This window comes from Lygodium microphyllum, chromosome 10 (assembly GCF_053477565.2).
Source record: "Lygodium microphyllum isolate KBCC chromosome 10, Lygodium_microphyllum_v1.1.10, whole genome shotgun sequence".
NCBI lineage: Eukaryota > Viridiplantae > Streptophyta > Polypodiopsida > Schizaeales > Lygodiaceae > Lygodium > Lygodium microphyllum.
In genome coordinates, this window is record NC_141144.1 from 52,962,407 (window position 1) to 52,968,411 (window position 6,005).

Below are 6,005 nucleotides of genomic sequence, written 5' to 3' on the forward strand. Positions count from 1 at the left end.
AGTTAGAGCCATCAATCCCATGGGAACTCTTCTCATGAATCCATTGGAACCAATTTTCCAAATCTATAGAACACAAACAATCAACAAAAATAATGAATCCATTTTATCGAACCCATATGACATAAACAAAAGAAAGTAATTTGACCCAAAACAAGGATATTTTGACCAACAAGAATAAGTGGACGTGGCTTTAGTAGTAGTCTTGTAATTTGTGGTAAAAGTTTCTGCAAGCCACTTTAGTGGCTCAGGTTATGGAAGCCACTTTAGTGGTTGAGGTAATGGTTTCATCAGCTTACTCTTCTATTTGTGCTTGTGTTTGTAGTGGGGGGACTTGGTTCACGCGACTCTTCCTCCTCATCATAGTCTTGCTCAAAGTCCGGCCCCTCTTTGTGTATTGGCTCTCTTGGCTCCTTAAGGGGAGGATTTGCTTACTGGTATTGCTCCCCAAACCCTAGCAATTCAAGTTCCTACATGGATAATCCAACCATGATGAAATGAGCTCTTTGTTCCCCTACACCTAAGTTGGTGCTAGGTTTGGATGCCTTAGCATGGAGTCCATGTTTAAGTGCTCTCCTTGCCAACTCTAATTTCCTTTTGAGTTCATTAATCATCTCTTCCTCTCTTGTTTGGGTGACATTTAGTACTGTGTTCAAGAAGGAATTTTGCTACAAAAGCATCCTTGTCCACAACTTCAGCTTTGCTTTCTGCCATAATGTGTTCATTCTCTAAATGTACCAGGTGGTAAGCTAAATCTTTAATCCTATCATCATGGTATTGTGCAAGGGTAGTGATTACTTACTCTTGCTCTTGCCATAATGTACTCATTTATTTGTTCTCTCAGTTTTGGCACACTTTCTATTGTTTCAGCCACTCTTGATTGGAGAGTGTTTCCTACAACTTGTTTTGAAGCTTCACCATCTTTTTCCTTGCTTCTTGCTCACCTTGTGCCTTTGTCTCTTGTAGTTCTTTGGATAGCTGTTCTCTTTATTTCTTTAAGCCATTGACCTCTTCCTCAAAGTGTCTCCTATCCTTGAGATGTGAAAGTGCATTGTTTCTCTAAAGCAATGCAACTCTCCCTTTATTCATCATACAAGTCTCATTGACTTTATTCACCATACCTTGCCTTTAAGGCCTCTTTTAATGCAATTACTTCCTTGGTTATTATGGTCGTCTACCTTTTTTTTTCTAGTCGATAGTTTGTAAAGGCGAGGTAAAGGCATTTCTTTCTTTGTCTAGCTCGGCAAGTGTGGCCTTTCTTTCTTCATTCATCTTGTCATGTTGGCTGTGAAGTTCTTTCACTAGCTCATTATACTCTTCTATGTTGCGCATTGCTGAGGGTAACAAAGTAGTGGATACTTCAAGGTGGGGTATCTTTGACCCTTGGTGTGATTCCACATAAGCTATTCCTAGCCTTTTGATTCCTACAAGTGGAGCTCCTTCACTCGGTGTAGGTACAAGTTGTTGCACTTTGCTTATGAGATACTGCACCCAAGCCATGATGTTACTTTCATTGACTGTCCTTTTGTGGTTCCTTGCATTGAAGTGGCCATGCTGACCATGACTATTGGAGGTGGGTGTAGGGGAGCCTTTCCCTTGCCAATTACCACAAGCCTTTGTTCCGTCCCTTTTGGTGGTAGCAGTTTTTCTAGGTAATGTCTCCATGATTTGGGATTTGCATGGCTAGCTCTTCAAATCGATAAAATTGCTATATAGATCTTTTAATGGCAAGAGCCAGCTACTCATCCTCGTGTCTTCTCAACCTTTCTTCCTCTTTCTCTTGTTTCTTTTTACATTATCCTTCAAATCTTTTTGACTCCTCTTCCAGTCTCCGCAAGCGCTCATCTTCTTCCTCCCGTTCTTTTTGTATTTTTCTTACAGTCTTCTTGATTCTTCTTGGGCAGCTTTTGGGTCTTTGCCCCCTTCTACTATGGCTTCGATCTTTTTTCTTGGTATTCTCGACATGATTCTTCTTTCTCCATAGCTTGATGGCAGAGGGCCCCACTCCCCTCGTTCACTAACTATCCTCTCGCTTGAAGTTTCTTTTTGTTGAGTTTGGCAGTTGGCTTTTCTCTTCTTAACAACTTGTTCTGTCTTCTCCTAGTGAACTCTATTGAGTTTTTCTTCCTACAAATTTCCTATTTAGAATAAAGCAAGAGGGCTCATTGGAGTGGGAGAGGGATGCTCTTCTTAGATTGGTGATTATTTAGGGATATCCTCCACTACTTCTCTTTCCACCTCCCCTATGGCTTCCTGTATAATGGCAGTCATCACCCCTCCGAACCATATGGTCGCTACCTTGGATGCAAGGTTTTTTCTCTTCGATTACATTGTTTATCTGCAGACTCTCCTCTTCTTGTCCTTGGAGTTGTCGCTAGCATCTTTACCGATGCTTGAATTGTTTTTTGGACATAAGCATTCTAGTTTACCTCATCCAGTATATTTACTGCAAGCCTTTCAAGTAAGGGAACTCTTATTTTGTTCATAAGGATGTTATATCTTTGATTTGAGAAGAGAGTGTAGACCATCTTCACTTGTAGTCTGATAGTGGGCTTGGGAATATCAGACAAGTTGATTTTGTCATTTGTGTAAAATTTCTTCTTATCCATTCCTAACATCCCATAGACATCTCTCTTTGGCCTCTTTTTTGGCTTCTCCACTAACCAAAAGGCCTTCTCCATGGCCTCCAGGCTAAGTTTGACTTCCACCCTCCTAGTGGCATCTCTTTCTCTATTTGTCATTGTGCCACTATTCTTTTGGACATCAAAAGTTTTCAAAAATTTGGTGCATTTGCTATGATCTATGTCCTGGCCCAACTTCTCTAGGTACTTAGCAAGATTGCATTGTTCTATTATTTGTCTGACTGATTCTTCCAATGTCATCATCTCCTCCAAGTTATAGATACAGTGACATTTCTGTTGGTTGAAGATGCCTATTTGACTAGCTAAGCCATATTTTTTGTGTTCTTCCTTGAGAATGGGAGCTTGTTAGTCTTATCTTACTACCCTAGCTTTTGGGTTTTGTCATTACACAACATCATACAATGAGTTCACTTTGAAGTTCAACTCCTATTTCAATTTTGCATTCACCTTCCACTTTGCCCTTTCCCTCTTGGAAATGATGAAAATCCTTCCTATAGGATTGTGGAAGTAAGCATGTAAGGACCTTCAGTGTCCTTGGTGTGCCTCACTATTTCAAGAGCTAGTCGTAAAAGGTTGGGTTATACTCTAATGTTGCATGATAGTCCAAATCCTATGGAGGAATGCTCACATATGTGATATAAGTTAATATGTTAGTCAAGAGGTCACTTGAGTTGATTTGGCTTACAATGTTGATTTTCTCTATTGATATCCTATTCAAGTATGGATGTAGTATAATGTTGTCTCCTAATGGTCGATTTCTTATCACTCTTAAAACTCTAAATGAAGTTGGCACCGCATATATTTGGTCATACCTGGAAGTCTTGATGGCACACTATCGTGCCACTATATGGACAGAGTGTGAAAAAACATTGAATGCATCATCATTTGGCTTTCTTATTAATATAGAGAGTCAATGTCATCTTAGTCATTAGTGCTACTGTTCTTAGTATGGATGGTTCAAAAATACTAGGCCTCTGACAAAGCATCGGAAACAATTTTCACCTATAAAGAATTACATCTAATATCCTATAAAGGCATATCCTCAAGCTCATGAACTATCTTAGAAATGATAACTATATCCTACAAATCATATGCATCCAACACTTCACTAATCTCCGTTTCAGTCCTTGCATTAGGTAAAATATAAGCTTCATAAACCTCTTAAGATGCATCAAGAAAATATACATGTGCAATGGTTGACCCTTCCACTATAGGATCTTCCAAGGTATCTGTAGTTTTCTCAATATCAGATTATAACTTATATCCTAGTTGTTTGTCCTCTTTCTTGCTATCTTGTTTTTGCTCTTGCCCAACCTCTTCCATAACATGCTGGGGAGGTGGTTGATTTGTAGCTTTAGGCTGATCCACACTTCTTCTTGTCACTCTCTTAGATATCATGGTATTCTCTTCATCTCTCTTTTGTTTCTCTTCCACAAGTACATCCATATTTTGTACTTTTGCTAAATATACATCCACTAAATAATATGCATTTACCGGTGATTCCGAGCTAGTTATGTCACAAATGTATTGCCCTACATGAGATATTTTACTATTAATAACTTTTCTCTTTTCAGTTGCATACAAAGCATGTGTCCATATTGTAGCCTTCACACCAATTGTCACTTGGCCAAGCATTCTATCCAACTATAGACCAAAATTAGAAGCATGCACAATTGCATAATAATTTTGGATAGTCATATCTTCTAACAACTTTTACATACCTCCCTTTCCAAAATTTGAAGCAAGAGGCAATCCTGTTTCTTGTGCATGGATATTGCCATCTTTCCAAAAGATGAGTTGTCATACCAAGGCTCTTGATAACCAGCACAATCCTTCCTTTCATGCTGCAAACTATCACACCACATAAATCTTTTCCCTGGTTTAGGGGCTGCTACCCATTCACATTCCTCTTGTCCTTTCTCATCCAATTTTGCAACCTTCAACTATAGATTCCTCATGCCTTTGACTAATTCATCTAATATATCTTCCTCCCTAACATTGGGAAGAGTAGATGCAGTCATAGGGTTAGCCACGACGTGGCTAACTTAATAGATATATAAACTTTTTTGCTTGTAACAGTGGGAAAGCTAGATACATGCAATCCTTCTCTTCTTCTATGATTTTCACCAGTGCAGTAACAGCTTCCTTAACATGTCTTCACTCTATTTTAAGCCCTATCTCTGTAGTTTGATCCTCTAACAAATCATCAAGCTTCTCTCCAAACTCAAGATTTGCTACTTGTAGAAACAATTGAAATTTTTGACTTGCAAGAGCTTGCTATTCTGCAAGATCTAACTGCTCAAACCAACTTTTAAATTCTGTTAATAAATTTGTAGAGCCATAAAACCCTTATTAGCTTGTAGAACCCACTCTTTGAAAGTCTTTCGAGTAATCAAATTGGTGTCTTCAATGTAAAATTCTTCCCTAAGTGTCTTCCTGAAAGCTACCCAGTCAGCACAATCAGCATCCTGCATGTATAATTCAGTAACTCTGGCTTTTAATTCATATACATTGACTCATACAAAATACTGGCTTAAGCAAGTTGAGCCACCCCAAAGAACTCCATCTTTCACCCTCCGCTCCCAAAAAACCTCACATCGTGAGGAGGGGGTATCACGTGAAAGTGAGGCAGAGGGAGGGGCCAGGCACGACGTACGCAAAGACAATCGCGACGAGGAGAGGAGGCGCCGCATCATGGCAAGGCGAGGGGGTTTCCTACCACGATGTCAGCGTTGGAGAGTCAAGACGTGATCCGAGGGGATTTCCATGCCACGGTCTCGAAACAAGCATGCAAAAGGGTGCAGCACCAGGACTTCCCGGGAGGTCACCCATCCCAGTACTGTTCTGGCCCAAGCGCGCTTAACTGCGGAGTTCTGATGGGATCCGGTGTATTAGCGCTGGTATGACCGCACCACGAACACAGAGGAATTCCAAAGAGCTCTTGTATACTCGGAAAGTGGCACGAGAGAGCTCAAGAGAGAGGCATGGCGGCATGCCATGCCGCTCATGCCACGGAGGACGCTACTAAATGTGAACCCTAAACCCCGCACACATGGAGGCGACGCACAAAAGATTGAATGCCGCCGTCGCGTGTCATTTCTAACACGAAGGGCAAGCATCCACGTGAAGAGCACCCCGTGCACACATAGGCGACGACGTAGAAAAGATCGAGCCGCAGAATACGTGCCACGGAGGACACGTGCCCACAGCATGCCACAAGGCGGTGGGGGGGACATGAGGATACATAATTGTGACACCTGAAGTTCAGCAATTCAGGATGGTGCCAGTTTAGCATGTGGATAGTGTCCCACAAGTTCCTATTTGGTGTGATTGTTCTATTTGTATGGAGGTTGAAGAATGTGAAGA

The 6,005-nt window shown here is 40.9% G+C and overlaps 1 non-coding gene across 1 annotated transcript; it reads right to left on the minus strand.

Annotated features, from left to right (window-relative positions):
• Positions 1–5,434: 5,434 nt before the first annotated feature.
• On the minus strand, positions 5,435–5,553 carry LOC148030000 (5S ribosomal RNA). Its single transcript, XR_015692296.1, has one exon. It is a non-coding gene; the product is annotated as a 5S ribosomal RNA (ribosomal RNA).
• Between the last annotated feature and the right edge of the window lie 452 nt (positions 5,554–6,005).